We start from the raw sequence: 12484 nt of genomic DNA on the forward strand, positions 1-12484 counted from the left end.
AAGAATATCTATTGACATCTCATATACCATAGCCCTCTTTTAAGGCCTACACATTTACTATTCTAGTGGACATATATAATACCATTTTATTTAACAAAGCTCCTACCAATGGATATTTGAGTTGTTTGCAAGTTTTTTTTGCTATTTTCAACCCCCTGTTTGTAAATTGTAGCACATAGTCATGATTATTGTCTTTAGATAGATAGATTTCTAAATTTAGGATGCATGGTCTTCATCTGATTTTGACATATAAGCTACAAAACAACCTCCTGAACATCACCAACATTGCTCCCTGGAGATTAGGGTGCAATCATCCCTCCTCCACAGTCAAGATCTTATGGTTTCCCTGTAACAACAATCGGAGCAAGAAGCACTAACATTTGGGAACAAAGCCTCATCAGTTGCATTTCTATGGAAGCCAGTACTCTGCTTGGCCCTGATTCCATTCCAATCTGGATATACATTTTCATTGAATGTAAAGTCTGCCACAGAAGCATCAGATGAGCATCTCTGGCTTTTTCGCTGAGAAGATCTTGGGATAATGCATCCTCGTATGTGGTTATCCTGAACTGCACCCAGGTAGCCCTTGGAATGGCTGTTAACTGCATAAGTCACCAAGTACCCACCACTCTCCTTCTACACTCCCCTTGCTCAGTGCTTTGAGTCCCCTTCTTACTCATTTTCTAATGTTGTCTGGTTACAAAAAGAGAAGTACATTGACCACAGAGAACAGCCCTCCAAAGTCCACCTGTTTCCTGGGGCACTCGTGAGATACATCTCTACTCAGCTTTCAACTCCTGTTTCCACTGGCGAATATAATTTCTCAGTCCAAAATCTGGCCAAATTACGACTGTAGTCAGGAATCAGATATATTCATTTGTAGAAACATGATCATCATTTATGTATTTTGGAAAATCTAAGAGCCCACCCAATTCTCACTATGATGAGGACATTTGGGTCAACCCCGCTGTATTACCAACTATATTACCAAATACTTTCCAGAACAAACCCCCTTTGTCTGTGTTGTTGTATCCAAACATCAATAATCAGGTTGTACTCACTCTTATATTCAAACATCACTAGCTGACACCATTTCTTCTTCGAGAAATTACTCCCATTCCTTCTCACCTTTCCTTAACACCATATCCTTTCTCTCCAAGTTTATGAATTTCATCTGTTCTTCAGGGCTTAAATCCTGTTCAAAACATTCCTGAAGCTTCCTTGGCCCATCACAGGCCAATAGGATCTCTTTCTCCTTGTTTCATTAGACATGCAGCATATTTGAACTTCCGTTTTCATTTATCTTTTAAAAAATCTCTTGTGCTTTGTCTTCAACTGGACTATAAGCATCCTGAAGTCACTGGCTGTTTTTCATCCTTTCAGATTTATGAACCACACATCTCTTATTTGCTAGATATTACAGGACAAAGCCACTGATGATGTATGCCCAATTTGACATAGAACCTACAGGGTAACTCTCAACCACTTTCCCAGAATTTTAGGTAATGGGAGTGTCAGGGATACCTGTCTCAAGTATTGACTACTAATAAGTAGAGAAGAAATATCATTTTCAAATATTTATTGAGATCTTGCTATATGCCAAGACCCATCCTAGGTTCTAGAATCAATCAGTAAATAAGACAGACACAGTCCCTGCCCGCATGAAGCAAATACATTGAAGTTATTTTACTCTTGAGAAACTATGAACCCAACCTTGAAAGCTGAGAGAAAAAAGAAATATGAGTGGCCATTTGGAATTCTGGACATAAAATATATGCATCACCTATTTTATGCAGACATGCTAGTACGTGGTTGCATAAAATGGGGCCTTTTTTATTATTCTTTTATGGATTGGCCATAGACTATGCAATACAAGTGGGACATAAAAGAATAATGGAAAAGACGAGACCTGACTAAATAAATCCCTTGAAAGCTTTTTTTTTTTTTTTTTAACATTTTGTCGTGAGAATAAATTTCCCTTGCACCAGTTTTTGCTTCTGTTCTTTTCTAGGTCACTAGAAATGAAAATACATTAAGAGAATGGCAGGTACATTAAAAATCTTTGCAATATCTCTGAGTCAACACTAGACCTTTACAAACCAAAAGGAAATACTCAAAATGAATTCAATGGGGGAAGGGCACTGAATAGCATTTGAAAACTTGAAAATATCTACCCATTTGTCTAGGCTGGTGACTATTACTGTAATAAGAAATTGAAGCCAAAGAATTATGAGTTATTGACAGTTTTCAGATTGCAAATGTGCACACTGTGAACATGTAATAAGCATTAGATAATCCTCATGATAAGGTATTCCGGGAATGTTCTGCAGGATACATAAAATGAGAGGGTTTGGGTGATGCAACATTTACTATAGAACTTGGGCCCATGTATTTGAGACAACAGGCTACAAATGTGTCATTTCCATAATATGATATAAAATAGCTCCTCTTTGTGAGAAATTTCCAAGCCATAGTGAATGATAGATGAATGATTGGGAGGTAAAATCAGAATGCTCTATGATAAAAATGAGGTATTGATTCTGTGAGATTTTAATTTAGATTAGTTTACTTAGAAAAAGTAATAAATTGAAATGTACTAGACACAGCTCACATTCGAAATGACTTATCAGGATTCCAAAATGAAACCTTAGGCAAGCAATAATTTTAACCGTAGCACTCACCCAAGTTGCCCGCACTAAATTGTAGCATCTTTGCAAATAATTTGGACAAGAACAAGACAAGTAGTATATCTCTGAATGACTAATGGGAGCTTGTGCACCATGCCAGAAGAAAAGATGAGAAGAGAACTGGAAGTGAGTGTCTGGCCATAATAAATTAGGAAGACAAACATGTGAATGATTAAAAAAGTAATTCAACATAAGCTGATGCCTAGTTCAATTTGGTGGTTTCAGATGGTCAGATGAAAGGCATTATCTGTAGGCAAATATGGAATTGGATCTTTTTGATTCATATCTTTTCTTGAGATTTTAACCTTGTTAAAATCTTGTTAAAATTGTTGCTGAATGTTGGTTTAAAAAATGTTCAATTCAGTCATTTTAGCCTTTTATATATGAAATTAAATCAAGTACATGCGAATCTGCTAATACAAAGCTTTCTCTATACTAGTATGATAATTATGATCACTAATAAACAATTGAACCTATTATAATCCAAGCACTAAGCTCAACATTCTTATTATTGCGTTTAAGGTGGAGTTCAGAAAGTATTATATCCCCTTATGTGCAATCATAGCTCACTTTTGCATTTAGCTTTACATTTTCTATGCTGAATTCATGATCACAGAACTATAATTCTTTAGTGTTTTATTTGCATACTACTAATTGAAAAGCCTAGGATCAAGTATACCCTTATTGCACTTTACTTTTTCTGTCAATTCATACCATTTCCAGGATGAATATTTTGCATCTGCAGTAAACACACACACACATTCAGATATGTTCTTATAAGGATTCCCAATTTAAGTAGCTTTTCCTTCTGTCCCTTTTTTGGGGAGCTGGTCTTTTAAGATTCTTTTTTTTTTTTACAATGTAACCATTATTAAGTGATTTTCCTGGTGTACACAATTTGTAGTATCCATCTCTGGAATTGTTAAGAGCCTTTCATAAAGAATGACTTAGTTTCTGTTCTGGTACTTTCATAATAATAGCTCAGCTTTCTAATTTCCACTTTAAAGAATTTCTCTTTTGTAGGTTCAATACTTACCTCTTTAGAAGTGAAGTTCTTTGTTAAAGGGTTAGCTTCTGTAGCATCCTGGGATGCTTCGAGGCCATTAAGCTTAATGAGTTAACAATTTTTTCCCTAAAGTACATATGAGGTGCCTACTGAAAATAACTTTTACAGGCCCTCTTGATTTATTATAAAGAAAGTCTCTTTTCAACAAAAGCTTTCAGGCTGAAGTTTCATGCTAGTCTAAGAGAAGCAAACTTTTGGTCTCAAGTGCTGCATAATACATCACATGCCCTTTCTGTATTCTTGGGCTATTATATAACCAAGCTATCAGTTACATCAAAGCTTGTCTCCTTACATAAAGATGCATTGACAATAGATAAATCCCCTTTCTCTCCAATTGGTTTTTTAATAGAATTCCATTGAATAAGGATCACTTTTTCCTTTTTGAAATGGGATTTTAAATTTCACACATATTTATCAAGAAACAGTCAAAGCAGAATGGGTAATTTTTACCACAAAGGTGTTTTTTATTTCTATAGAGCCTCTAAAAGGCAAACCCCATGGAACCCTCAGAGGACTTTTTCAGAAGCAAGTCTTCAAAGCATTCCTTTAGCCTGTGGTGCCCATCTCATAACAGAGACCCCTAAAGTCCCTCATACTCTACCCACCCCTATTCAAGACTTCAAAGGGAACTCCTGACCCAGAGGAAGAGGAGGCAAAAGCAAAGTCCCTGCAAAAGAAAATGCCAGGAAGAGCTGCTGATCTGCTCATGGGCTATGACAGCAGCAGTAGCAGCAGCAGTAGCCATGGGAGGAAGCGCTGTAAGATCACCTGCCTACCACCTTCTACAACAAAAGGGGTCAGTGCTCTTAGGACCTGAAGGGCTCCACTGACCTTCATCAGTCCTCCACTTTGATTCCAGCTCTAATATTTCTGAAGAGATATGGCCCAGCATAAAAGCCTTCAGTTCTGTAAACTGTGCTCACCACCTGTAAAATATAGCAGCCTGGCATATAAATTGCTGTGGGACCGTGAGCAAGTTTCTTAACCTCTCTGTGCCTTTGAGCCCCATTTGTAAAATAGGGACAATTTATTCACCTAGCAAAGCTATTTTGACTGTTTATAATGTATCAGAACTGTTTCAGGTTACAAGGACTACATCAGTGACCTCTCTCTCCCCAAAAAAGACACAAATTTTAAAAAATCTCTACCCTAAATAACCTTACATTTTATTAAAAGGATTTAGACAGCGGCACGGTGGCTCACACTTGTAATCCTAGCACTCTGAGAGGCCGAGGCGGGGTGGGTGGATGGGGAGGGGGGGTTCTTGAGGTCAGGAGTTCCAGACCAGCCTGAACAAGAGTGAGACCCCATCTCTACAAAAAATACAAAACTTAGCTGAATGTGGTGGTGAGCGCCTGTAATAATAGCTACTCAGAAAACTGAGGCAGCAGGATCGCTTCAGCTCAGGAGTTCCAGGTTGCAGTGAGCTACGATGCCACCGCACACTAGATGCTCTCTCAAAAAAAAAAAAAGAATAAAGTACTACAGATAAAAGTATAGCAGGGAAGGAGAATCAGAGGGGAGATGAGGGTTGCAATTGTAAATAAGGAACTATGACACTGTAGCAGAGACCATGGAAAGGAGGTGAGGGTGTGAAGTATAGAGATGCTTTGGGGGGATGGCAAGGAAGTAACAGGGACAGACAGGGGATAATGCAGGAATCCCAGGAAAAGCAAAGAGCTTGGGGCAGGGGAGCAAGTGGAGGAGTGAAAGTAATAGGAGGTGAAGTCAAAGGGCTGACACAAGCACAAATCTACGGGCTTATCATCCTTTGTACTGTGTCAGCTTTACTTTGAGTGAAATGCAAGGCTATTTCAAGGATTTGGGCAGAGAGATACATGATCTTAGAGTCTAAAAGCATCACTTTGACTACCAGTCTGAGAACAGAAGGGGACAAGGGTGAGTCAGGACAGAAGCAAGGAGACAGCTTACCAGGCTACAGTCATTATTCAAACAAGAGATGATGGTGGCTTGGGCCAGGAGGGGGTGAGAAGTGCTGAATTCTGGGCATATTTAAAATGTAGAATCACAAGATTTACTGGTAGGTAAAATATATGATGTGAGGAAAAGAAAAAAGTCGAGACTGACTTTGACTTGAGCAACTGGACATTTGAAGATGTATTCACTGAGTCAGAGAAAACTACGGAAGCAACAGGTTGGTGGGAGAAGGACTGAAGTTGGGTTTTGTATGTGTTGTTTAGAAGGCCAAGCAGACTTCCAGGTAGAAATACTGAGTTGACATTTAGATAATGCTAGTACTAATTACTTTTGATGGTCTTAAGAATTAAAAGAACTTTACTATCCAGCCGTGTCTGCTTTTCCAATCACATCTGCCACCATGTCTTACCCCCCACCTAGTACTCAGTACTCAACAGAGTACCATTTTGTTGTCTTTCTCCTCTCCATATCTTTGTAGGGAGAGTTTCTACCCCAGGATGATCTTCCCTCCTTGTCTATCCATTCCCTTTTTCTGCCATGTCTTATTAGCCAATACTTAAATTAGGTTTTGTATAATTCCTTCCTCCCTTTATTTTACAATTCTGAGAGAAACACAAAGCATTATGATTTAAGACAAATATCACTTCCTCCAGGAAGCCCTTCATAACCTCTCTGTGTCAAGGTAAGAGATGTCCTCCTTTGAGCACTAATAGGGCCTTTCTGAAGCTTTACTGACAATTTTTATCACATTCATTATGAATTAATAATTAATTGCTTAATCATCACTGTGCTTAACTGATTTCCATGAGCCCCATTAAAGATGAAACTGTCCTATTTCATAAGAAGTATTTAATAGGTATTTCTTGAATGAATAAGTAAACAAATGAATGTTTTATATGGCAGAAGCAAAATGAAGAACCCATTACTTGGAAAGAACTTCTGCAGTAGAACATTTGTCATGAAACTGTCTTGAGCAGAGGCAAGTCTTGAGTGATCATCTCCCCTGGGGCTCTTCCTAACCCAATCTGTTTAGCCTTGGTGTCCTGCTCAGTGCCTAGCACTGAGGATACACTTATTAAATGTCTACAGATCAAGTGGCCAAATGAACTCTAGAAATGAGTCGCAAAGGAAAATCCTATCTCCAAGTTCTAAGCAATCATGGAGAATTAGTCACTCGAATAAAATTTGGAAATTAAATTTCAACCACTTTGATAGAAAGTACCCTGCAGAATTATTTGACACTAGTAATGTTGCCACAACCTTCTGGAAAGAACTTATTCTTAAACACGTCTTAAAAGTGCCAGGCTCCAAAGCCACCTGTCAATATTGGGTTGCCAATATCAGATAGTTAAGAAGCAAATGTTTCTGAAAACAGCAGCTGCCAAGCATTTCTGAAGGAGGCACCCAGGGTGTGCTGATGAATGTTGAGCAAGAACTACTCTCCCTTCCCTAAACATGCCAGGTTATCTCCCTTCAGCCGTTCACCCACCTGGAACGCCCTTCCCCTCCTTTCCCCTGGCTAACTCTGCTCCTCCAGGTTTCAGCTTAATGTCACTTCCCCCCAGCAGTTCTTTATTAAACCTCCAAGGTGCATGATGGGCCCTTTCTAAGTGTTCCCAGAGCACCCCATAAACCTCTCTATCAGGACAATGATCCCCTTCATTATGGATTCCTGGTCAGGTGTCTGCCTCTATCCTCTGTTATAATTTCAGCACACTTAACCCAAAGCCTAGAATATTGAAAGTGTTTAATAAATATTTATGACATAAAGCAGTAGGTTCTGATGGTTGGGGGTGATTTCAAAAGCATTGGTGGACAAGGCTCTTTAGGAGGATTGGCCCACATGGAGGGTACTAGAAATAGAATGTTCCAGGCATCAGACATCACGTCATTCATCCTACAATTCAGCCTGGGTGAATCCCACTTATAATGTCCTGGTAAAGTCACCATGGCTGAGTCATGCTATTATGCTATTATGAAATTACTTAAATCTTTTTTAAAGCATATTAGGCCGGGCGTGGTGGCTCACGCCTGTAATCCTAGCACTCTGGGAGGCCAACTCGGGCGGATTGCTCGAGGTCAGGAGTTCAAAACCAGCCTGAGCAAGAGCAAGACCCCCATCTCTACTATAAATAGAAAGAAATTAATTGGCCAACTAATATATATATAGAGAGAAAAAATTAGCCGGGCATGGTGGCACATGCCTGTAGTCCCAGCTACTCGGGAGGCTGAGGCAGAAGGATTGCTTTAGCCCAGGAGATTGAGGTTGCTGTGAGCTAGGCTGACGCCACGGCACTCATTCTAGCCTGGGCAACAAAGTAAGACTGTGTCTCAAATAAGTAAGACTGTGTCTTAAATAAATAAATAAATAAATAAATAAATAAATAAATAAAATAAATAAATAAATAAAATAATTTAAAAGTATATTTTACCTCAGAGAATTTGAAGGCCTAGGCCATGTATTATCTTCTTTATAGCCCTTCAGAGTTTCTAATCGTGAATCCGATCTTCTGAAATTAAGATCTGAAAATCTCAATGTTTGTCCTGAAATTAAATTGTATAATTACTCCCACAAATCTTCCTGAGACTTCTAATATATATTGTACTAAGGTTGAAGTGTTTCCTTTATTTCTTTTTCTTTTTTTCTTACGCAGTGGGTTATTCCAAATCACACAGTTTTGAGTGGAGTGGAAGAATCGGGGAGGATTTAGTCAGATTCCTTTCCCTGTATATCCATATAGTTTCCAGAAACATGCCTGGACAAAACCCATCTGTGTGTTTCTCTGATTCTCTGCCAAGATCGTTTGTGTCCACAGCAAATAATGCATGAAGCCTAGAAACTACTGAACTCATTAGTTGTCAGAGTGGTAGATTGAGTACAATCCACAATTAGAGCACCACTGGAAAAAGAAGTCAGTTATAAAACAGTCCTAAGTCCACTTAACATTCAGGTGATGTTAAGCAATTAATATAAAATAAGCAAGGTCATTACCAAGTTGCACCAATCATTCCATGACCTCATAAATGAGGTCAGCCGAATAATACCTTACAAACTCAGCTTTTAAAAGAAAATGGCTGTTAGGGAAGCTAAAAATCTCACATTTTGATTATTGAATAAAATTAAAATCAGATAATAAAAATTTGTCAAGTTTTATTTCGTTCTCAGACACTGTTTTTTTTTTAAATCTAGTCTGTAAATAGGCATTTATTAAATACACACACATATGTGTACTACATATGCTAAAAATCATTAAAGCCTAATATCAAGCAAATCAAAAATTAAATTCTAATTCTTGCTTTAGGATAAATTAATACTGATCTCTAAATTTACAAAATTTTATTTTTAAGTTAGATATTATATTATGTGTATATATATTGTATCTTAAGAGCAAGAGAAATAAAAGAGAGAATTAGAGTTTTCTAATAATATTGCACAAGACAACTATATGTGAAATCATTACATGAGTCCCAACTCTGGGAATACTAATATGGTCATGCAGCCCACCCATTTCTTTTGGTAAATTCAAAACATTATTTTATGACAAATAGCAGTGACTTTCATGAAGCAGAAGACCATAGTTCAAAGAAATAAATGTTTAAATTAAATTAAATAAGAAATATGATAATATATTTTCCCAGTTAAAATAGTCTTTGCAAGCTTTTTCTGAGATTTGTGGGAGACTAACTTGCTGCTTACTTTATCCTCCACTGTTTTTCATTTGAGCTTTATAATTTTGGATCATGAGGACATCTTCAGTGGATTCATTTGTGGAAATCCTAAGAGGTCTGGATTTCGGATGTGTCCCAAGAAATAGATTAGGTGTTTGCTTCCACCAAGTGCCACAGTATCACCAAACTGCAACTGCTTTTTTTTTGTATTAATATCAATTTAAGTGTTTTCTTAAAAATACAGGTAGTGGAAAGTCAAACTTCAAATCAATATGGTTACTAATTTTGGAAGTGATCCTCCTCTACCACATTTAGGTAGAAACATAAAAGCTCCCTTATCTTCTTCTCCTGTTGATAAAGGAATCAATTCTCCCCTACCATTTCAATCAGAAGGCATCATTTTGAGACTCAATACCAACTTATTGTTTTGTGAAGACTAGAGGCTTCATCTCTTGCCCCTGCATTGTTAGTGAATCTTGTACATTTGAAACCTACAGACCTATCCTAACTCCAATCTCACTCCACGTGCAGCTGTTGAATTTTCATCTTCCTAGGAGATTTTCCTTATTTTCTTATGAGCTTAACTATGCAGTTTAAAATTTCATTTTTCCCAGCATTTCTGGATCTTTTGCTGTAGGAAGGTTGTCTGGTTATGTACTCTACCACACTTCCAGGAATGGAAATTTAAACAAGATCTTAACTGAAATAGTGACACATACTTAAAACAAAACAAAACCCAAACATACAAAATACAATCGCAACCCAAGTTAATTTTTTGTTGTTCATCATCGTGTAATTCATGTAATTGCTTCATGTATTTTGGAACATTGTTGTTAGGTGCACAACTATTTAGCATTGTTAAGTCTTGGTGAATTGAGTCATTTATCATTATTTATCCCTCATAAAGTTTTAATTCTAAAGTCTACTTTGTCTAATATTAATATAGCCTCTCCATATTTTTTAAAATTAGTATCTGCATGTTATATCTTTTTCCTTTTTTACTTTAAACCTACCTATATCTTGGGTCATCAGACATTTTTCTTAAAGGATCAGATGGCAAATATTTTAGGTATGTAGTCCATGTGGTCTATGTTACAACTGCTCACTTCTACCATCATAGCATGAAAGTAACCATAGACAATATGTAAATGAATGGGCATGGCTGTGTTCCAATAAAATGTTCTTCATAAAAACAAGTGGCTGGTTCATAGACCATAGTGTACAGACTCCTAGCTATGTCACTATATTTGAAGTGAGTTTCTTGCATACAGCATATAAGGAAGAGGTAGAAATTGAGATTTTATAAAACAGCTTTATTGTAGTTTATACTGTAATATTTGAAGTGTATAGTTTGCTAAGCTTTTACATGTATGGACCCTTATTATCACTATAATGAAGATAATGAGCATATAATCAGCCTCCAAAACTTTGTGTCTCCTATCTCTTCCCACACACCACCCAGCCCCTAGACAACCACTGATCTGCTTCCAGTCGTTCTTCATTAGTTTGCATTTTATAGAATATTTTATAAATAAAATCATATAGTATGTATTCTTTTTGTCTGGCTTCTTTCACTCACATAATTATTTTGAATTTTATCCATGTTGATAAGTGTATTAGTATCTAGTTGTTTTGCTTTCAATTTAGTGGTTTTTCTTTTTGATTCTTTTATTCTCCTTTCTGCCTGCAAATGTATTGATCCAGTTTTCTTGATTTTATTTTTCTCCTTAATTAACTTAAATGTTATATATTTGATTTCTATTCTTCTGTGACTGCCATTAAATATTTAACACTCTTTTGTATTTGACCAAAATATAAAGGAAACCACTACCTTTATCCTTCTTCTGAACTATATATATAGTCCTTAGAACATTTGTAACTAAATTTTGTCTCCTGATTTCATGTCATTGTTATTTGGTGCATGGGCTTCAAAAGTTGTGAGGTGGGGAAACAAACACTGCGCACAATGGCCCAGGGAGCCATTGGCAGAGCTGTCTGTGCCTCAGCTTAGCACCAAGTTAATGAAATCAGGTACCTCTGAATGGACTAGGAAGCCCTGGGCAAAGAGCACCAGGAATGAAAGCCCAGAAGCAGTGGAGTTGAAAGGCTCTTGCTCAAGTTCACCAAATTGCATAAGCCATTTCAGACCCAGGACAACCAAGGTGAAAAGAAGAGCTCCTTGATAAAGGCATATTGGTTCTGGAGCCACTCGGAACCATATTTAATCTGGTTTAGGAAAATAAATCAATGTGATGGTCCATGTGCCTAAATACCATGAAAAAAAATCTATTATATACCATTAATTGATACCATATTTTCAGAACCAGGAAAGTGCTAATTTAGAAGCAAAGTAAATACCTTATGCAAACCTGTTGTATTCTCCAGATTCCATAAACTTTCTTGTAGCCAGGGCAATTAGCACCAAATGAGCAAAACTCACAATGCTTTCTGTGGTTTTCCTACTCTCTGTCTCCTTTAGAATAAAAGAGGCTTTATAAATCTCAAATAGTGTTATCACTATCATAGCGTAAGAGTACCATCCAGCTTCTCATAGCACTACAGTGAAGGAGGATTCAACCCTTTTACTGTCACAGATATCTGTCAACCTCTATTCTGGTGGATGTTTTCACTGCTGGGCCTTATTATTTTTTTTTACCATTGTTGAAGATGTGCACCCCTCCCCATCACAGCCTGCTCAGGTGTTTGGTAGATTCTGCCATGGAGACCACAGTGGCTGCCCGATGCCTGGTGTATGAAATAACATGTCAGCATCCAACCTCTTTCAGCAATGAGAATCAGCATTTCCAGGAGCTCCAATTCTCCAGAGCTGGCGCCTTTTGCCGAGAGTGGATAAATATACAGATGAAAAGAGGTTTTATCGCTCCTATTTGCTATCTATTTGATTGCGTATTGTGTTGTTTTGATTTATAACCCACTCTCAAATTCCTGATTTGATAGTATCTATTATCTGTGGTTGTCACTAGCACGAATTGAACTTTATTTTCTTTACTGCTCTTGCGTACCTGTGGTGAGTGAGAAATGGCCTTCTCCGTGCTTTCATTTTCACAGGCTATCCATAAAAAGTTGACAGGGAAGTCCCTAAAATGCGCATATGTAGTGTTTA

Source organism: Microcebus murinus, chromosome 7 (assembly GCF_040939455.1).
Source record: "Microcebus murinus isolate Inina chromosome 7, M.murinus_Inina_mat1.0, whole genome shotgun sequence".
NCBI classification, from domain to species: Eukaryota; Metazoa; Chordata; class Mammalia; order Primates; family Cheirogaleidae; genus Microcebus; species Microcebus murinus.